This window comes from Rhinoraja longicauda, chromosome 13, assembly GCF_053455715.1.
Source record: "Rhinoraja longicauda isolate Sanriku21f chromosome 13, sRhiLon1.1, whole genome shotgun sequence".
Classification (NCBI taxonomy): domain Eukaryota; kingdom Metazoa; phylum Chordata; class Chondrichthyes; order Rajiformes; family Arhynchobatidae; genus Rhinoraja; species Rhinoraja longicauda.
In genome coordinates, this window is record NC_135965.1 from 23,899,299 (window position 1) to 23,922,289 (window position 22,991).

Here is a 22,991-nt window from a genome sequence, read left to right on the forward strand (position 1 = left end):
ATCTCCACCCCTGTTTCCCGATAGGCTATCTTGTGAATAGAACTGAGAATGGAGCAGAGAAATCCTCAACTCCAGTTAAACGTTTAAACACAATCTTACACAATATGATGGGGTTTTAAGATTTGCTCTGGAGGTTTTAAGCAACCTCTTATAAATATCTTAGTATTTAAAATTTATATTAGCTCTCATTCACAAAGTACCACTGCAAGCCTTAAGTTTTGTCAAACAGGCTTCAGAGTAAACATGCACAGTATTACCAAATGGGTTGAAAAGAACTACTGGAACAAAACAAATGAACCTTTCTCTCTTTCCTCCATGTCATCATACCCATACCTTGAGATACTGTGTGGAGATGTGGTGGCTAGCTGGTCCATCTCACTGTGAGTGGTCTCAGACAGCGTCAGCTGCAGTCTCTGAAGGTTCGGCCAACAGCTGTGCAGTTGTAAGCTGCTTTATTTTTTGCTACTGCCAGTGATTGGATCTTGCTGCAGATGCCACCAACTCTGAACCTTCCCACAGACAATACAGACCTAACTTGTCTGAGATGGGACATTTTAAACAGTGAACAATGACAAACACATTCATAAAAGAAAAGTAATTGTACCAAAAAAAAATGCACTCTCCTTGCATCCCCGATTTTAAAAGATAGTGATTAAAAAGTTTTTCGGTTGCATTTTTAGAGAGGCTCTGGGGGCTTCCCTTTATTCAACAAAAAAGTGTACAGTGACAAGAAAGGAAAAATATCAAAAGTAATGTTTTGCAAGAAGACCGTGCAAATAGCAAGCGTGAAGTTAATGACCTAAATGGAGTCTTTCTGTTCTCAGGGAGCAAAGTATGCTTGTATATCTCTGTAGATCTCCTCCCTTAACCAAAACACTCACATATAAATCAGTAATTTCAGCACACGTTTTCAATAAGCACCATTCCTACCCTCAGTGTTAAAGCAATTCAGAGCCAATGATTCACCTCCAATCTACATTCACTGTTGGTAAAGTTCCCAAAATGCGCCAAGCAAGGGCTCATAATCTTCAGCTAAGAATGGCCTATTGATATCCTTTAGCATGGTTTTTTTGGATAAACTATACTCTTTCATGTTCTTTAAGTACATTACAGTACAGAACTTTATTGACATTCGGTACAAATACCAAACGAAATTACAGCAGTCACAAAACACAACAAAAAAAAGAAAAAAGTACACAGGACACACGACCCCAAGCCAAACATCCATCACAGTGAGTCCAAACACCCCCTCTCTGTGATGCAAGGTGAATACTTTTCACATCCACCTTAAAGGACATAAAAAACCTTCAACATCTCACTCAGAAATGGCAAACCATTGACAGTGGAATACTATCCTGTTTAGCACAGGGACAAATCATGACTTGAAACCCAAGCTTTTTGTTAATTTACTCAGTGCAGGAAGTTACTGACAGTGAGATAGATAATATAGTACAGCACACCAACAGGCCCACGATGAGTGTAAGAGTCAGGAAGTCATGATGCAGCCTTATAAGACTCTGGTTAGGCCGTATTTGGACTATTGCATGCAGTTCTGCTCGCCCCATTAAAGGAAGGATGTGGAGGCTTTGGAAATGATGCTGAGGAGTTTATCAGAATTATGCCTGGATTATGGAGTGTTAGCCATAAGGAGTGGTTGGACAACTTGGATTGTTGTCTCTGGAATGCCAGAGGTTAAGGGGACCTGATGCAAGTATAAAATCATGAGAGACGTAGATAGGGTAGACACTCAGAATATTTCTCTCAGGATAGAAATATAAAATTCTGGAGGCTATAGCTTTAAGGTGCAAGAGGCAAAGTTTAAAGGAGATGTGCGGGGCACTTTCTTTTTACACATTGTGTGGCGAGTGCCTGGAATGCACTGCCGGGGTAGTGATAAGAGTCAGATAAAATAGTGGCATTTAAATGACATTTGGATAGGCACATGGATATTCAAGGGATGGAGAGATATGGATGATATGCTTGCTGTTTGCACGGTCTTATTGCCTTCATTGGTCGAGGCTTTAAGGATAAGAGTCAGGAAGTCCTATTACAGTTTTATAAAGCTTTTGTTAAGCTGCACTGTGTGCACTAGTTTGCCCAATTACAGGAAGGATATGGAGGTTTTGGAGAAGTTTTGCAGTGCTTTATTTGGATGCTGCCTGGAGTTGGGTGTATTGGCTACAAGGAGAGTTGGACAAACTTGGATTGTTTTTGCTGGAGCGCCAGATGTTGAAGGGAAACTGGATGCAAATATATACAATTATGAAAGGCATAGATGGGGTAGACAGTCAGATCCTTTTCCCTAGGGTGGAAATGTCAGAAACTTGAGGTAAAAGTGCCAAGTTCAAAGGAGATGTACGGAACAAGTTTTTTAGTGTTGAGAGTTGGAATGAGCTGATAAGATGGAAGCAGATGTGATCTTGGCATTTATGAGGAATTTAGATTGGCATGAAATGCAAGGAATTGCGGGATATAAAGCATGGATAAGCAGAGGCTTTAGATTAATTTGGCATCATGTTCAGCACAGACATAGAACATTTGTCCTCTGTACCAATCAAAATTTTTTTTTAAATTGCTACTTTCAGGGAGCTATGAACTTGCATCCTAAGATCCCTTTGTGCATCAATGCAGTTAAGGGTCCTGCCATTAACTCTGTACATTAGCCTTACATTTAACCTCCCAAAGTGCAACAGCTTACACTTCCCCCGATTAAATTCCATCTGCCATTTCTCTGCCCATATCTGCATGTGATCAATATCCTGCTGCATCATTTGACAACCCAATAAGATGAAGGCAAGGTAATAATTTATGTCCTTTATTCTTGACTTAGCATTGGTTTATTATTGACACCTACCGAGATACAGTTAAAGCTTTGTTTTGCTTGCTTTCTAGGTAAAACATGCATACATAAATACAATCAAAATGAATATAGTGTTACAGACTGCACAGATAAATGAAATACAAAGGTTGCATCTTGATAGAAATGACAGATCCAGAATTCATCCTTAGCTTATAAGAGGTCCATTCAAAAGTCTGTTAACAGTGGGGAAGAAGAAAAATGGTGGTGTTTGGGTCAGAAAATCAAGGATCGTGTGCAAATCCTTCTTAAATCAGGTAGGAAACTGGGAATGGATTAGGGAGGTTAAATAGAGTGACTGCAGGTACAGGTATTCCTGAGGCTATCTGGGCTGGTGACACCAATCTATTGCCCTTCTGTTTAAAACACTGAGCTCATCGGGCAGGAATACAATACTGCCCAACTTCACTTTATGATATGCAAGCTTTGCCACAATCTAAAGGTATCATGAGGTTATTCTGGGGTTTTCCCTTGTTTGGTCTTGATTACTTTCTTTTGCATTCTTCATAGCTTTGCAAAGGCTGTATAAGGATTTCATACGTAAATTGGGATTGCTTGACTTTAATGCCACAGACTTGTACTTCACTGGGAGAGTGGAGCTTATGGTTCATACATGGTTTCCATTTGAAGGACCCTCAGATTGTCTTCTATGGCACACAGTCATCTACAAACATACTGATGAAGCCTGCGACAGCAGTGGCATTTTCATTTAGATTGGCAACAGGACAGTTGTTCTACTCTCTCCCTTGTCAGCCCCTAAATTTTAATGTTTTTTTAAAAAAAAGGCTTGGTATTCTCTACTTCTACAGTTTCCTACACCTTACATATGCTTTCTTTATCTTTCTAACCAAATTTATAACTTGCCTTGTCATCCAAAGTTCTCTTACCATCGCTGTGCTCCCTCCTTACCACCAGATGCTGGTCCCGAGCTCTGATCAACTAGTCTCTTAACAACTTCTGGCAGAATAACAGGTGCTTCCAATTTACTCTGCCCAGCTCATGATCTTGCACAGGCTTCCCTTTCATTACTAAAATGAGCTAATTGATCTTAACTTACAAATGAAATCAATTTACACATTGTGGCTTGAAAATTATCAACAAAAAAGTTCCAAGATCAGTGCATAAGCATTTAAAAACTAGAGACAGGAATAAGCTATTGGTCTTTTGAGACAGCTATACCACTCAGAAAAATAATGTCTGATCTTTTACCAGATCACCATTTCCCTGCAGCTTTCCCATATTCCTTGATTCGCTTTATATTCAAAAACGCTCCAGTTTTGAAAGAAGCCCCCAGAACATGAGTGTTGAGCATTCCTGCGCTCCTCTGCACAAAAGTTTCTCCTCATCTCAGTGCTAAATGACCTAGCCCATATATTGAGACTGTGACCCCAATCCTGTCATCAGGTGAGATCATTCTTAACACAACGCCATGATCATATTGAATGGCGGTGCTGGCTCGAAGGGCCGAATGGCCTCCTCCTGCACCTATTGTCTATTGACTGAAATGATTCTAGGATATGTTCAAAGCCTCCAAGAGCAAAAAAATATCACCACTGGTTCTAAGAAATCCCTGGCCCATGATCACAAAAAATAGCAATAAAGCAGTGCTTACTACTTACTAAAGTAGTAAGCCCCAGTGCGTTAGAAGCTCAGAGAATATGCATAAATGTCAGGAAAAGAATCCTAGCTCACAGACTACCCTACTCATTCCATCAAGCACCTCTTGCCCCATCTATGGAAATCTGCAGTACACCGTTGGTCTCACCTCAAAATCCATGAATGGGAGCAAGTCACACTCAGTCATGCAGTAGTAGTCATAGAGCAAAGAAAGAGGCCCTTTGGCCCACCATGTCCCTGTGCCCAATGTAACACTAATCCCATTTGCCTGCTTTAGGTTCCTCCCCATGTATACCTTGGCATCTCAAGTACTTGGCCTGATACTGTTTAAATGTTGCAAGAGTCTCTGCCTCCACCATGTCTTCCAGCAGCGAATTCCAGACTCCAATCACCTTTTGTGTGAAAATAATCCTCCTCAAACACCCTCTAAAGCTTCTACCTCTCATTTTACACCCATGCCCAAATGACTTTTGCACCCCCACCAAAGAAAAAAGATTTTTACCATTTATCTTATCAATCTCTCTCATAATTTTATATACCACTCTCAGGTCAGCTTCCACCGTTCCAGGAAAACAATCCAGCCAACCCCTGCTGCCAAGAATACTGCTCAACCCAACGTCTTGGTTAAATTAGGACAACAGTACCCACATATGTCATCATGATGAATCTTCGTACAACTGATTAAACCATAAATGTTGCATCCAGTTCTGGGCACCACATTTTAGGAAAGAAGTGAAACTTCAGAGGGATTTACTAGAATAATTCCAGTTACATAACTTGACTGAATATGTTGGAGCTGTTCTGTTTAAAGCAGAGAATTGAAAGGCGATTTGATAAAGGTATTTAAATTATGAAGAGAATAATAAAGAATCATTGAATGGATACAGTAGACAGAGAAAGTGTTCTTATTGGTGGATGAGTCACGAACCAGTGGACACTGGATGGAGGTGATTGGCAAAAGAACAAGCACAAGGAAATATTTGAAATATTCCTTTTTTGCCCAGTGAGTGAAAAAATGCTTGTCATGGCCTTTATGCCTCTTTCCTCCTTACTTCTAAGGAATTTTAAATGACAAAGCTCCTTACCAATGTTAGTTTTCCCTCCTACAGTCTGGGATATTAAGGCTTAAGCTTAGAAAATTATGATCACCAAAGTTACTTATCCTTTCAAGTATATACGGCATGATTGACCTTTATCCATGTTCCTCAATAAAATAGATGGGGAAATAACTGTCCAAGATACATCCTGACCGCCAAGCAAAACCATCTTACAACTGCAGATATCCTTTCAGACATAGCACATCACACATAATTCCGCGGTGAGGCACACATGCCTTCAGTTTCATGGAGGCTCCCATCTGTAGGATATATTGGGGGGAAATATCTTTTAACAATAGAACAATGAAGACCACTGACAGAACAAAAATGATTTAATGGCACTGCTCCTGCATGGTCTGAATGCTGCTCAGTGTAAATTCCTTTTATATATCATTTTCCACAGCACAGGGCAGCAGTTCCAGAGAGACCGTGTAATTTGGAAGGTGCTAGTACTGTAACATGATCAGCCCAGCCCTGCCCTCAACAACAATTTACACTAGAGATGTTTTGAGCTTGGCAATTTGACCCTATACAAATCCCAAACAGAAGTATTCCATTGCACTGCAAAAAACATCCCAATAATCCAAAGCTACATGCTGTCTTGTCAGTATTCAGAACGCAGCAATTACAACTTTTAAAGACACTGTAATAAAGAACCGTTTGTAGCTTCAGCAAAACACATTTTCCAGATAGTGTCAGTGGAAGAATATCATCAGGCAGGGGGTGGGCTCATAATGATGCAGTTACAGTTCCTCAATTCAGGGGATTTACAGCTGTCTCACCGGATAGGTCACAAACGAAACAAGAACCAATGCCAAATCAAGTTTAATGAGCATCTCAAACAAGACCAAGTACAAACTTTATCCCATGCTCTAAGTCTTTGCGCTCACCCCTGAAGGTGCAAAGTTCTTTGCAATTCCATGGATGTTAAATACATTCTCGAGTCTCAACAAAGCAACAATTATTTTTGAGGGGCCTGGATAACAGGCAATTAAACAATGGAGCTCTTTATATTCAAGTATGATATTGACCTCACACCCAAAGCCAAGAATCTCTCCAGATCATCATCAAAGCTCGTCTAATCTTGGCTTCCTCCACTGCCACAGCGGGGCCAATCGCAAACTGGAAAAACGACACTTCATTTCCCGCCTGGATTGATTAGTATGGGTGTCAGGGGTTATGGGGAGAACACAGGAGAATGGGGTTAGGAGGGAGAGATAGATCAGCCATGAATGAATGGTGAAGCAGACTTGATGGGCCAAATGGCCCAATTATGCTCCGATTACATAACCTTATGGATAGTCTACAGCCCAATGGCACAAATGCCAAAATCTCCAATTTATAGTAATTTGATCCTCAGTCCTATCTCTCTCCTTCTATCTACTCAGGAGCTCTCTCACACTTTCTTTCAATCCCACACCTCAGCTCCCATCGCCCAGGTTCTACCCAGTCTCCCACCCATTCCAACTGTCCATGACCCATACACTCCTCCCAGTGTTCTCATCTAACCACAAGGCCGCCATTATTTAATTATACTCTTCACCTTTCTTTTCTATCAGATTCCATTACCTGCAGCCCTTTGACTCCACTATTACCTCCCACCCTCTGTCACGATTTCCACCCTTCCCTCCCACACCGGTTTCAATTTGCTCATCAATCGGCCCTCCCCTGAATCCATCTATTGCTTGCCATCTCTAGCTCCAACCTACTCAAGACTGCAAGAGATTGCAGGAAGTTGCAGATGTAACACAGTCCATCATATAGACTCCATCTACACTTCACGCTGCCTCGGTAAAGCAACCGACATAATCAACCTATGTCATTCTTTCTTCTCTCGGCTCCCATAGAGCACAAGATCCAGAAGCTTGAAACTGGCTATCTTTATAAAGACTTTCCGTCCAGATGAAGGGTTCTAATTCAAAACACCGACTGCCCATTCCCCTCCACAGGTACTGCCTGACCAACAGAATGTTTGTAGCCATCACTGCTGTTCAGTGGTCCCAGTTACATTGAATATTCAAGTGGATATGATTGAGGGCTTTAGGTCCTTAGTGACAGCACCTAGTCAGAATGCCGTACTTAATGCAAGGACAAGCCTGTGGATACAATATTCCACAAGCAAAGTCCCATCTGAAGTTGGAATGGGCAATTGGGGGGCAAACAAAGAACGACAGATATGACAACATTTGTTAAAGAATGTGCAGCCTAATATGACCAATGAAATTGGCCACACTAATGCATGTGGGTCTGAATGCAAATGAGTTACTTGTCACAATCGCAAGATGGAATTGTATAAATTGTTGAAATTAGTTTTCAAAAAACCCCACTAACTTTTAATTCACTTTTTAAGAGATAAATGTTATCCCCAATCTGATTTATTGTTTCTCAGGAATAATTCGGTTATTCAGCACACCCGACTGAAGCCAAGAAGGATGAAAGACAAAAGATTCAAAATTTGAACCTTACTGATCTCTGTCAGTCCCCTCCATCAAATACATATATGTCTATTTATTCCCATATCGAGATATCATGAGTTACAACATCAAATACGTCCATATCCCCAAAAATTTATATCCCATACTAAGGGGGCAAGGAATACTTCTACTTGTTCAAAAGTTTTAATTACACTTTGGAAGATGCCAGTGTGTCCTGCAATCTCTAGCACACCATTACACGAGCACTCTTAGTGATACAGTTTACCTAGCCAATTATTTGAATTGGAAAAACTGATATTGAACCTGCCGTTGAGATTTTGTACAGCAGACAACAAAACAGAATAAAAGCACATCAACACTGCGATGTACTTTGGGGGTTAGTTCAGTAATTGATATGTGGGTTAGCCAAAACATAAGGTACAATTCAAACAGGAAACTTTTCTGTTTAGGTGATGAAATGAATGCAAGTCCTTAAGCCAGAGCACGCCGTACATTCGATACAACCTGAACAATTTTATCACTTCCTGTAGGCTACACCTTGTCTACCCAAGAACTGGTACACTTTCCATTCCTTCTGTGGGAGCAGACCAAACACAACCGAGCTGACCAGACCCACAATGAATTTCCAGCCTAGATTGTTGAATTGTGATTATTAACAGGGAGCTTATTTTCCCCCTTTCCTCAGTGCTGAAAAATTGCCTCAATTAACTGTCCTACTATCAAGTTCATGTAACCGTATGACACAGCCCAGCATTGTATTCCCCATGGAAAAGTGGTGAATGAAGCATAATTTTAATTTGAAAGAAAATAATTATGGAATGAAAACAAATCAGGTGAAGAGTTGTTTTCTGTGAAGCTGATGATTTCCTTCCAACTTAAAAAAAATGCAAAAAATAACTGGAAAGATATATTGTGAGGAAGATGCAAAGAAACAAACAGTTTAAGAATAATAATAATAATAATGCATTTTATTTATATAGCGCTTTTCATATACTCAAAGACGCTTTACAGAGAATCAATTCTTTAAATTATTTTATCAATTGAGAACTAGCAACATTTATGCTTTTCCCTCGTGTTTTGCTGTTTAATGTTGGAGGAGGAGGTTGGTAGTAAAAGTTATAAAATTAAACCTGGAACTTGGAATGTCAGGAAAATGAGCCTGCTTCTTTCTGAAGCCCTAGCATTGAGCGCAGGGAGGGGACTGGACACTGCTGCTGCACATTCCATGCAACAGCCTCACCCTAACTACCCTGTGTGTGGCCAATCTCAACCATTATAAAATTATCACATCACATTGTAACCTGACCCCACATGAACTCTAATCAACTCGGCACTGCCACCAGTGAGGGCACATCACCCAGAGGACATTTTATTTTAGTGCCATCAGGGATGAAAAAGCTAAACTGCAAAATGTTCACTTTCAGTTACAGCTCAGGCTTTATGTTGGAAATGATCAGTTAAGTTATCAAATATGTTAATGAACGATTAGATTTCTGCAAACGAGTATTGTCAGAAATTAAAAAAAACAGAAAAGTTGATACCACTCAGCAGATAAGGTAAAAGCATCTATGGAAAAAGAAATATAGTTAAATTATCAGGTCTGGGACCTATCGTCTGAAGTTTAGTTTAGAGATGCAGTGTGGAAACAAGCCCTTCGGCCCACCGAGTCCGCACCGACCAGCAATTCCCGCACATTAACGCTATCCTGCACATACTAGGAACAATTTACACTTATACCAAGCCAATTAACCTACAAACCTGTATGTCTTTGAAGCGTGGGAGAAAACCGAAGATCTCGGAGAAAACCCACGCGGTCACAGGGAGAACGTATAAACTCCGTACAGACAGCACCCATCGTTGGGACCGAACCCGGGTCTCCGGCATTGTAAGCGCTGTAAGGCAGCAACTCTACCACTGCGCCACCGTGAAGTGGGAAGGAAAATTTTAAAAGTTAGTATTTAAGTTACAGAGAAGGTGACTAATCTCAAAAGAAACGGAAGAAAAGTTTCCTTGTGGTCATGTGCAGGTTTTAGAATCATAGAGCATGTAAACAGGCCATTTAGCCCAACTCATCCAACCATAATAAACTCTGCTCCGTTTTCAATTACTCCAAATAGAATCCACAGCTTTTCTGTTTTAAAACCACCCTACTATCTGGTGACCCATGAAATTCACCTGCTTTAGCCTGTGTCTTGTTTTATTCACATTTCTTACCAAATACATGACTTCAAACTGTTTAACTTCATTTGCAAAGTACCTTAACATTCCTGTTGATTAACCCACTCTTTGTCTATCACTACTCTCATAACTATTTACCACACTACTAAGTTTTAGGTCAAGTTTAAATTTTGAATGGTAACCTGCATCATCCAAGCCATAATATGTTAAGTAAGGCATGAGGGATACAAACACAAATAAAAACAGAGCAAATCATTTAAACCAGGGGTGTCAAACTCATTTTAGGTCACGGCCCAGAATAGGCAAAATGCGACTTCAAGCGGGCCAGATCAGTTGTGCAGGTGCGAACGCACGCGCGCATGCTCCCACGGCTTTCGTTGCCTTCGTTTTTTCAACCTGCTCTCATGTGTCCCAGTCTCTGCTATAACTACAAAGTGTTTCACTTTACGAATTTCGGTTCTAATGAAGAAGATTGCCTAGCAAGCATTACTTTTATGATTGGTATTAACTTACAGCCGTCAGCTACAAGAAAGTTGTGATGAGAAAGAGAAAAAAAAACAATGCTATTTTGGCTAAGATTGTTTCAGGAGCAACGCCCTTTCCATTAATAAACCATTTGAAATCAAACATTAGCAGACACAAATGTAGACCTAACAAAACAAAAAGTGAATGAGCTTCCCCGGCACAGTTTATATTTAAGGCAGAGATCAACAGATTGATTTTAGATGTTAATGAAATCAAGAGTTAAGGGGTTAGTTCAGTAAAGGGGTGCTGAGAAAAAAAGCTCATCCATGCTGTTTTTGAATGGTAGCAGGAGGGTCTGAGTGGCCTGCTCCTGGTTCTAAATCTTGCTTTCTTTGTTATGACAACAGTTTTAGTGGAAGTACCAGGTAGCATGAAATGTACACCAATATAGGAAGTATTTATATCTGCTTTGGACAAACAGAAATCAAAAGAAAAGCTTTAAGAATATTGTTGGTGCCAAGCTGAGTTTCTTTCAGTGTGCAGTGTCCCATTGGACTTAACCTGTCATTTGATCCTCCATCTACTCAAACAATCCCTGTGGAGAACTGTAGCTCCGCCACACCCCCCTCCGCTCCAGCCACGGACTCGCAGCTCTCGTCGCCAAGCCGGATGGGACGGCAACTGGCATTGCGCACCGCCCGCCCGCTCCCCCAACGCTGCCCACCGGGAACTGTAGTCTGCAACCTTCCTCCCGGCTACCACTCACGTGTGCCCGAACTACAACCCCCGACATGCCGCAATAAATGCCACCCGCCCTCCACATGATGATTGACAACGCAGCTTTTTCCCCCCAAAATCATCGCGTGGGCCGGATTGGACCCCTTTGCAAGTTTGACACCCCTGATTTAAACCCTTATGCTAGTTCTTATATTCAGTAAGGCCATGGCTGATCTTTTACCTCATTGATGATTTTCTCCAATAGCCCATTGGGTAGATGATACAAACGCTTGAAGGTGCATACTCCTGTATTTAAGAGCAGCTTCTTCCCTGCTATTATCAGGCACGTTGAACAATCCATAAGCTAAGGATGTGTTCCTAATCTTCAAATCCATCGCGTTGGTTCCACTGCACATTATTTTTGCACCTGCACTTTCTCCATGATACTATATTTACAACATTTTGTTCTTCTTTCTGGCTACCTGTTATTCAAGTATGGTATCATTGCACAAGTACGGAATAATCTGGCTGGGTGGCATGCAAACAAGGTTTTTCTCAGTAACGTGACAATAATAAATCAATAGCTAGATACCAGATTTTGCAGTTACAGAAAGGTCAGAGTTTCTTTCCTTAGAATGTTAATTGACAAACTGGATTTTATAACAAGCTGGCAGTTTCAAGTTTACATCTCTAACTATTATTTTTGTACTTATAACCAGCATCTGATTCATTTTGGTAATGCTAGCAAATGATCAGTACTCACATTCCTAATCTACTTCTTACTTTGCATTCGACCTTTCAACATTCTGCCCGTCTCACTGACATATTATAATTTACCACTTGATGAAACATACATACCCAAAACATTCCAGTTGCAGCTCTTACTGCAGGTACTGGATTCTCATTTGCAATTATTCTCATTGGATTCTCATTTGACTGCGTGTATCAGAGGACAATTAAGGGTCGACCACATTGTCATGTGTCTGTAACTCTTAGGACAGAAGTGAAGGCTAATATCTCTCTCTGAAGGTCATTAGTGAAACATATATATATTTTACAAGGAAAAACAAGTAAAGCAGTGGAGTAACTTAGCGGGATATGCAACATCCCTGGAGAGCATGGATAGGTGACCTATCCACGTTCCCCAGAGATGCTGCCTGACCTGCTGAGTTAGTCCAGCACTTCCTGCCTTTTTAAAAATAAATCAGCACCTGTAGTTCCTTGCTTCTATTTTTTACAAATCTTTTGTGGTCATCACTACCAATACTAGTTCTTCATGAGGATCTATTTATCAAACTATTTAAATTTAGCATTATTACAGTGGGACTATAACTCATGTTGGATCAGACACCTAGATTACTAATCCAACAGCTTCACCGGGAAGTAACCAAATTCCTGCTGAGAAACTTCGATAGTACAGGGTAGCAGGGTAACACAATGAGTAGAAACGCTGCCATTCCAGGGTACAACAACGCCACACAATTTTCAGTCATTCATCTTACACACTGCACATCTCTGCATTAAGGCCGAGTTTTATGAAATAAGATATTAATATTATTTCACATTCTTAGTGGGTTAATTTACAACTAAAAAAATAACATACACCTTCAGAAAGCAGCTGATCATTATACAGATAATTTAAAAGAGCTAAAATATGAAGTGCTATTTACAGCTTTTGATATATCAGCAACATACAAATATGTGGAATCTGACTCCTCAATTGGTAAGACTTGAAATCAGCATGGCGGAGTTGGATAAGTATCAACACAAGCAATGGCCAAGGTCACTAAAATTAACACTTCCTTGCCCCAAGATTTTCATCGGCCATGTGATGGCATGTGTAGGAGGCACAGTTAGCATGCTCAGTGGAACAGTCACTTATTTCAAGTTCTATTTTACTAGGGCACAATTACGCTGCTCAATTGCAAGCATTTTTCATTCACCAGAACATTATGTGTAAATGAACATAGTCAATTTCATAACAGTAAAACATCTATATATATATATATATATATATATATATATATATATATACACATATATATTACTAAAGCTCTCATCTTGTTTGTTTGGTTGTTTGTGTATATATATATTTGTTTGTTTGTCCGTTTGTTTGTTTTGTGTCCGTTTGATCGAAATACATCCAAAACGGTTCGAGATAGCGCAACAATTTTGAGCCCACCTTACTCACCATTGTCCTGCGGTTCAAATGGTTGTTATATTTTAAACGTTTTTCACTTTTTAAACTTTAAAAATCACTTTTTAAACTTTAAAAATCACTTTTTAAACTTTAATAAATCCCTTGCCCTGCCTGTCAGCCGTGCCTGCCTCTGTTTTCGACGTCACAAAGGGAAAAGGCTCGTACGTGCACAGTTGGGGGCCGTTGATCTAATACAGGTGCTCCCCGACTTACGATGCTTCGACTTACGATGCTTCGACTTACGATGGTGCAAACGGCAGCGACCCATAGCGAGCCGCAGTTCGCTTCCAGCCACGTGATCCAATAAGGGTGGATCACGTTGAGGGACGATGGATTGTGTGAGTGAGGGGGGGAGGGGGGATGGAGTTGGTGAGTGGGTTAAGGCGGTGCTGAGGGGAGGAGGGGGAGATAAGGCGGGTTGAGGGGGGATGGAGTGGGTGAGTGGGGGGGGGGGGGCGGGGAGGGTTTGCACGGAGGGTTGCCGGGCCTGCAGGAGAGATTTGGACCCAACGGGTCCATGCCCGTCTAGTAGCATATAAAACAGCACAGCATAGAAACTGGCCCTCCGGCCTGCAATGTCTATACTGATCATGACAAATTAAACTAATCCCACCTGCCAGCACATGGTCTATATTTCTCCATTCCCTGGCTGTTCATGTGCCTGTCTAAATGCCTCCCAAAGTTGCTATCAAATCTGCTTTCACCACCTCCCCCAGCAGGGGGTTCAAGGCACCTACCACTCTCTGTATAAATAAAACCTGCCTCAAATCTTCTTTAAACTTTCCCCCTCTCACCATAAAGCCCTGCCTTCTGTTCTTTGTCATTTCCATCCTGCGGTAAAAGTATTGGCTGTCTCCTCCATCTGTGCCTCTCAGAATTTTATAAACTTCTATCAGATCATCCCTCAGCCTCTGATGCTCCAGAGGAAACAGTCCAAGTTTGTCTAAACCCAGCTACATCCTGGTGAACCTCTTCTGCAACATTGGATTTTCTTTCAATGATGCAGACAGAAGTAACACTGCATACAGCGTATTGATAGTACATTAGCCTTGTAAGGTAAACCTTGGAAACACTGTCATTGTGATACCACACTGCCTGAAGCTGTTATTTCCTCATATTTTCAAGATACCAATCAACCGTTCAATATTAAAAATGCTCAAGATCCATTTGCTTTCAACTACAAAACAGTAGCTCCAGAATAATAAATCATTCTTTCAAAGTAAATTTATTTTCTACTTAAGTCAGCACTTCCAATATTGTTTAAATTGTTCTCTTACACTACAGACAGCTTTGTCTGTAGCCTGCCATTAGTTCCTCAATGCAGAGACAATCTTAGCTCCTGTGAATAACTCAAGGTCTCATTCAAGTATTTCAGCACAGTAGGCTGGTTCACAGCATTTCATACACGAGCTAGGATTGCGAGGAGGCTCGTGTTAGGGCATGCCACATCTCAACAAGAGAACAAAATCCAAACCCACTTTCATTTTATACAGGAAGAGAAAGCCATTGACTCCATTCAAGATATTTAATGGTTAAACAACTCAAGATAAGCAACGAAAAGAACTTGCCCACTGAGTGATAGATACATGTAAATACATGTTTAAATGTCTGCAGAAGTCTTTTCAATGATTACATTACACTACAAGTGATTTAAGTGGGATTAGTTCTGTCTACGGATTTGCCTGTACTTGCTCACAATTGCAATTCTCATTGATTCCAGTATGGTTGAAATAAACTTAAGTATTTTATCATCCAGAGTAATTAACAAAAAAGTCCCTTTCCAAAACTTCCTGTCTCAGGTCTTCCAACACCAAAATGATGATGAATCTGATCTAAAAGCAGCTCCTTGGGTTTATTAACATAGTGTGCATTCCTTATTAATTTGCTGTTAATGGTTAATCAGTCCTGATGCTCACTTCTGGACATTTCATTTCACATTGTGGAATGTCACAGGTCAGGCTGCAGAGTACAGGACAGCGAGGATTGAAATCGGATTATGGGGATAAATTAATGGGTAGAGTGTTGGTGAGCTCCAGAAAGGTGTTAATGGAAAACTTCAACTATTCAAATACAGATTGGGATATCCATTATCTACGGAGCAAAGAGGGGAAGAAGTTCAAGAGAACCTTCTTGATCAGTATGTAAAGGAAAATGACATTATGGGACCTAGTTCTGGGAAATTTGCTTGTCTGCATCAGTGGTGGCGCATCAAGGAAACATAATATCATAAACAAAAACAGGAATGTTGGAAGAATTTCATCAACCAAGCAGCATCCGTGGAATGAGAAACTGGTTAAAATTTCTGGTCAATGATGATGAAAGATCTTTCATCCGAAATGGTAAGTGATTTCTCTTTCCACAGATGCTGCTTGATTGGTTGAGTTCTTCCAACATTTCTGCTTTTAATTTCAGATTGCAGCATTAATCTGCAGTTTAATTTGACTTCCATGGCATTGTGTTAATACAGTCATTGTTACATAGCATGGAAACAGACCCTTCAGACCAACTTGTCTATGCTGACCTAGGTGTATTCCGGAGCTAATCCCATTTGCCAACATTTCACTCATATCCCTCTGAACATTTCTTTTGCGTGTACCTGTCCAAAGGATATAGACTACTCTAAACTAAAAACAATTGGAAAAATTAAACAGTCAACGGGATGAGAATCAAAGGTTGGCTAGCAAAAATGTTACTGAACAATGGGAGATGCTTCAGTTTTGTTTTAGTATATTCACACGAGGGAGAAGGGTAATAAAATTTGAGACGGAGCACCCTGGATGACTAAAACAATAGAACAAATTACAGCAGGAAAATATACACAAGACCTGTGCTTGGTTGATAACAAAAATAAAACCAGTGTAATCACAGGTAGCTCATAACAGAAATGAAAAATGAGAAGAAATAAAGAGAGAATAATAATAATAATAATAATAATAATATTCATTTATTGTCATTGCAACGAGTACAACGAAATTAAAAAACAGCCAATCCTGACGGTGCGTACAAACATATATGCAATAAATGCAAAAACAAATAAATACATAAATACAATTAAATTAAGTACAAGATTTTTTAACGGTGTTGCCTAGTGCACAGGTAGTGTTCAGTTCTCGTATGGCCCTGGGGTAAAAACTGTTCTTAAGTCTGTTTGTTCGGGATTTGATTGACCTGAAACGTCGACCAGAGGGCAGATGAACAAACAGACGGTGGCCGGGGTGGGATGGATCTTTTATTATTTTGCCTGCTCTACTGAGGCAGCGCAGGCTGAACAGGTGCTCCAGGGAGGGCAGTGAGCAGCCGATGATTTTCTGGGCCGTCGTGATGACCCTCTGAAGGGCCTTCCTGTCCTTTTCTGAGCAGCTGGCATACCATGTGGTTATACAGTATGCCAGCACACTCTCGATGGAGCAGCGATAGAAGGACAACATGAGCTTCTCCTGCAGGTTGGTTTTCCTGAGGATCCTCAGGAAGTGGAGTCTCTGCTGTGCCTTCTTTACTGTGGTGATGGTGTTGGTAGACCAGGTGAGATCCTCTGCGATGTGCGTACCCAGGAACCTGAAAGCTGGTACCCTTTCCACGCAGACCCCATTGATGTAGAGTGGGTCGTAATCTCCACTGGTTTTTCTAAAGTCAATTATAAGTTCCTTTGTTTTGGAGGAGTTCAGGACCAGATTGTTCACTGAACACCATGCTGCCAGCCTTTGGATTTCATCCCTATAGGCTGTCTCATCTCCTTCTGAGATAAGTCCAACCACAGTCGTGTCATCCGCGAACTTGATGATGGTGTTGGTGGGATGGGTGGGGGCGCAGTCGTGAGTGTAGAGGGAGTAAAGGATGGGGCTCAACACACAGCCCTGTGGTGAGCCGGTGCTCAGTGTAATGGTGGAGGAGAGGTGAGGGCCTATTTTGACTGTCTGGGGGCGGTTGGTCAGGAAGTCCTTGATCCATTTGCAGATGGTTAGGGAAAATCCAAGGTCGGAAAGTTTGGTGACCAGTCTGCTCGGGATGACCGTGTTAAAGGCAGAGCTGAAGTCGAGAAAGAGCATCCTCACATAGCTCCCCTGGTGTTCAAGGTGGGTCAGTGCAGTGTGAAGAGCAGTGTGAATAGCAAAGAGGGAACCAGAAAAGAGAATCAAAATTATTCTGTAGGCATGAAAAAAGCAAAAAGGTTTTCAAGGAAGCAAGTTTGATCTTTGAAAAGTTTCCAATTTTGGTCTCCTTATTTAAGGAAAGATATACTTGTACTAGAAGCCATTAAGAAATGTAACCAATTGAAGATTTTTTTAAAAGAGGACAAATTTGACCTGAGAAAGGATCATTAATCTTTAGAATTATTTTACATGAGTAGTTGGCAAGTTATTGGAGAGGATTCTGAGAGATAGGATCTACCAGCATTTGAAAAGACAAGGAATAGTCCACATGGCTTTGTGACTGGGAAATAGTGTTGTATAAATTTGATAGATTTTTTGAGGAGGTGACCAAGTAGATCGATGATGGTAGATAAGTGGACATTGTCTACACGGACTTTAAGAAGGCCTTTGACAACATGGTACCTGGTAGGCTCTACTGCAAGGTTAGATCACATGGGATCAAGGGCAAGCAAGCCAAATTGATGTAAAGGTGGCTTGGTAGATGATTATTTTTCAGATTGAAGGACTGTGCCACAAAGATCGGTGCTGGGTCCACTTTTCTGTCACACTAATTAAAGATTTGGATGAGAACGTAGGTGGCATGGTTACTAAGTTTGCAGATGACACTAAAATTGGTGGTGTAATGGACAAAGAAGATTACTCAAGATCACAACAAGATCTCGATGAAATGGGCCAAGGAATGGCAGATGGAGTTTAATTCACATAAATGCAAGTGTTGCATTTTGGTGGAACAAACAAGAGCAGAACTTGCACAGTAGAGAAGTCTAAGAGGAGACATAAAAATGTTCAAAGTTATTAAGAGCTTTGGTAAGAGTCATGGATATGTGTAGTGGTAATTCTCCTGAATGCGTAAACTTTTGTTTTCAGCCAAGATTGCAATTTGTCCTTAAGCTCCAATCCTGGCTGAACGTTATTGCTGAGAGATTAAAGCAGAGTGCAAAGCGGTAATTTATTAATGAAATATTAAGCATGTCAGTCTGCTCAGGTGAAAAATCCTATGGCATTATTTAAAGAACAGATTTTTTTTTTCTTGTCCTTGATCAGTCTTTCCGTCACCTAACATTGGCAAAATACAGCTGACAATTGATCTCATTCTGCTTGGTAGAACCTTCCGAATCCAACTTAGATCCTATGTTCAACCAAAACAAATTGCAGAGACCACACTTCAACAGCAATTTAATGGCAAGAAGGCATTTTTGAAAGTGCAAGCAAAGTGACAAGGGCTGAATGAATTCACGTTTAACTAAGAACAATTGCACTGGCACCAGTTGATTTGCCCATCTTCAGGTGCTCCAAGGAGGAGGATTTTTCATCCAGTGCTCTTTTCAAAGAGCATGTGGGATTTACTTCGCCGTTTCAGCAGAAGTTCAGTGCTGATTTGACTTATGAACAAGTCAAGCTGGAAAACAATTAGAGTAGTGAGAGAAGATCAATGACAAGATGCCGAGGGAATGTGCTGCTGTTGCTCGCTGGAAAGATGTCAATGAACTCGTTGGGTTTCTCTAACATTCTGGTAGTTCTCTGGAATACAATTGGACAGCTCTTTCAAAAACCTGAAGGTTTCCTTCTGTGCTGAAAGATTCCATGGCCGACTCGTCCTGACATCCTGAAATCTTTCAGCAGCAGCCCAACTGTTCCAGTCCACAGACGAGGAACATGCAAAAAATATCCAGCTTTTTTACTACTTAAGCACAATCTCAAGAATTAATCAAAATGTAAATAGAACAGCATAACAAAGAATTCTTCCATATATTCACCAATTCTGATAGCTAGTCCCATTTTCCCACATTTGGCCAATATTCCTCCAAACCTTTCCTCTCCATGTGCCGGTCTAAATGTCTCTTAAATGTTCTTATACTTGCCTCAACAACTTGTTTTGCCCATCTTTTTCAGGTGCTCCAAGGAGGTAGAGTTTTCATCCAGTGCTCTTTTCAAAGAACACATGGGAACTACTTCCTCTGGCAGCTCTTTCAATATGTGTGTGAAAAATGTCGGTGAGAAAGTTGCTCATCAGGTTCCTATTAAAACCTTCCTCTCACCTTAAATCTGTGCCCTCTAGTTTTTGATTCCCTTTCAAGAGGAAAAAAACTGTATGCATTCACAATGCACCTCATGATTTTATATACCTCTGAGGTGACCCCTCATGCTCCAAGGAATAAAGATCAAGCCTGCCAACCTCTCCCTTTAACTTAGGCCATCGAGTCCTGGCAACATTCTTGTAAATTTCTTTGCACTCTTTCCAGATTAATGACATCTTTCCTAGAGCAGAGTAACCACAACTGTACACAATAGTCCAAATGCAGCCTCACCAACATCTTGTACAATTTCAATATAACGTCCAAACTCCTATCTGAATGTCCTGACTGATGAAGGCCAGCATGCCACATGTCTTCTTCACCACCCTGCCAACTTGTGAGGTCATTTTCAGGGAACTATATATTTGTACTCCTAGGTCCTATAACACTCACCAGGGCCCGACCCTTTACTTTTACATTAGTTCTTGTCTGAATAAAACACCATTTGCCACTTACCTAGCCAATCAAGATTGTAATTGTTGATAACTTTCTTCACTGTCTATGATACCACCTATTTTAGTGTTATCTGCAAACAGACTAACCATGCCTTGTACATTCTCATCCAAGTCATTTAAATAAATGATGAACAACTATGGGCCCAGTGCCAATCCCTGTGGCACACCTTCACCATTAAACTCTGCTTCCTACCACTGAACCAATTATGCATCCAGATAACATCCTCATGGATCTTTTCTACACAACTCTAGCTTAATCATATTCTTCCAATAGTGTGGCGACCATAGTCCAGTCCCATAGAGGGGTCTGAAGAAGGGACTCGACCCGAAACGTCACCCATTCCTTCTCTCCCGAGATGCTGCCTGACCTGCTGAGTTACTCCAGCATTTTGTGAATAAATCGAATAGTCCAGTCCCAGATGTTATCAGGCAACTGAACAATCCTCTCATCAGCTAGAGTGTGGACCTGACCTCCCATCTACCTTATATCTTTAATGAGACTTTATCAGACATCAATATTATTTCTTTTCACTAAATGTTGTAGCATTTATCCAAGCACTATTGGCGGCTTGATTGTATTCATGTATAGCCTTTTCTTTGACTGGATAGTATACAAACAAAAACTTTTCACTGTACCTTGATACCGGTGACAGTAATAAACTAAACTAAAACGGAACTGTACATAACACTCCAAGAAAAAGGCAAGCCTACCATATGCCTTCTTCACCACCTTTTCTACTTGTATTGCTGCTTTCAGGAAACTTTGTACCCCAAAGTCTCTGTTCAAGATATTCCAAACAGGTGCAAAAAGAGGTGAGATGGAACTAAGAAATAGAACAAGACGCAAACACTGTTGTAAGTTCTCTACTAACCCCAAAGCAGCAGTGCTCATGGAGAACTTTGGAGGTGCGAGTAGCAAGGGTAATATAATAATCATAGGGGATTTTGCATTGTGTATGGAATGGGCAGTCCAAATTAGCAATAACAGTGGAATGTTGGTTTTCAAAAGGACCTAGGTATACAAGTCACTGTAAAGCAACATGCAGATGCAGAAAGGGAATAGGAATGTAAATAGCATGTTAGCCTTTATTATGAGCGGGGTTGATTACAGGAGAAAAAAAGGCAAATTGCAATTGTATAGAGCCTTGGTAAGATCAAACCTGGAGTATTATGTACAGTTTTTGTCTTTATACCAAAGAAAAGATGTAGTCATAATAGAGTACAGCAAAGATTTGCTAGCTGAGTTGTGGGGGAAGCGGGTTGCAGTACGAGGAGAGTACATTGGGCTGGCATTCTCTCCATTTTAGAAGAGGGGAAATTTCACTGAATATTGCCAAATTATTCCAAAGCTTGACAGGCTAGATAATAAGGTGTTTCCTGTTTTCCCAGTCTAAGTCTGGCGGCATAGTTTGAGAATAAGGGTTACAGCATTTTGGACTAAGATGAGGAGAAATTTCTTAATCCAGAATATAGATAATAGAAAAGTACAGCTCAGGATAGGCCCTTCAGCCCACAATAAATGTGCCGACATAATGCCAAGATAAACTAATCTCATCTGCCTGCTCATGATCCATACCCCTCCATTCTCTCCATATCCATGTGCCTGTGGCGGATCAGGCCACTCCTCGGGTCAGCCCCCTCGTTACGTGACGGACAGGTGAAAGGAGTTAAAAGCCAGACCAAGGGAAGGCGTGGATCATCCCTTGGAGAACTACGCTGTGGGCACCAGCTCACAGCCTAATAAAGCAATCTAACAAAACACTGCCTGGCGTCTTGCCTTTTCTCTGGCCTCCGCCAGGCCACTACATTGGTGACCTCGACGGACATCACAAGTAGTGATGTCGAACAATGGACAACCCGGTCCTGCCGCCCTCGCGCAACCCGGTCCTGCCGCCCTCGGCCCTGCCGACCTCGAGGCCGTCTCCCTCAAACTCCCGACCCTGTGGACCGAAGAGCCTGAGGTCTGGTTTCAGCAGGCAGAGGCACAGTTTGCTGTGCGAGGGGTAACCGTCGACTTGACGAAGTACTATTACGTCGTCGGCGCCCTGGACCAGGCGACAGCAAGGCGAGTAAAGCCCTACCTTAATGAACCCCCCGCGGATGACAAATATAAGGGCCTGAAAGAACTCCTTATCAGGAGGTTCGGCCTCAGCGACGCCGAGAGGGCAACTCGCGTTATGAGCCAGGGGGGGCTCGGGGACCGACGGCCGTCGGCCCTTCTGGAGGACATGCTCGCCCTTATGGGCGACCACCCGCCCTGTTTTTTATTCAAGCAGGCCTACCTGCGGCAGCTCCCCGTCGACCTCCGTTCTCAGCTCGCAGAAGACCCCTTCACCGACACGCAGCGGCTGGGCGAGCGCGCTGACCAAATTTGGATGTCCCGTCGGGAGGACCTGGCAGCCCTAGCCGTCTTTTCCTGCGGGCGCATTCCATGCTCGTGGATGTCGGGCGGCAGCGCCTGGTGCACTCCAGCACGCTGAGGCCGGTCTCCCCCAACGTCGGACACCTGTCGTCCGTGGATGCGACGTACGCGCGCATCCTGGCGGACTTCCCGGACATTGTGGAAACCCACTTCTCCTCCTCCACTCCCAAGCACGGGGTGCAACATCAATCCCCACCACCGGGCCACCCGTGCACGCCCGAGCGCGGCGTCTCGCTCCAGACAAGCTCCGTCTAGCTCGAGAGGAGTTTCATCGGATGGAGTCAATGGGCATCGTGCGCCCTTCCGATAGCCCGTGGGCGTC

General features: G+C 41.8%; 1 protein-coding gene across 4 annotated transcripts in view; it reads right to left on the bottom strand.

The window, feature by feature from the left end:
- Positions 1-22,991, bottom strand: part of tp63 (tumor protein p63) — a 143,584-nt gene that overhangs the window by 102,511 nt on the left and 18,082 nt on the right. The window contains exon 1 of one of the 4 annotated variants that reach the window (XM_078410586.1): positions 9,765-9,860. The exons of the other annotated variants lie outside the window; for them this stretch is intronic. The gene's annotated coding sequence lies outside the window, so the exon portion shown is untranslated. Of the gene's footprint in view, positions 1-9,764; positions 9,861-22,991 lie in introns of those variants that run through there. 4 annotated transcript variants of the gene reach the window in all.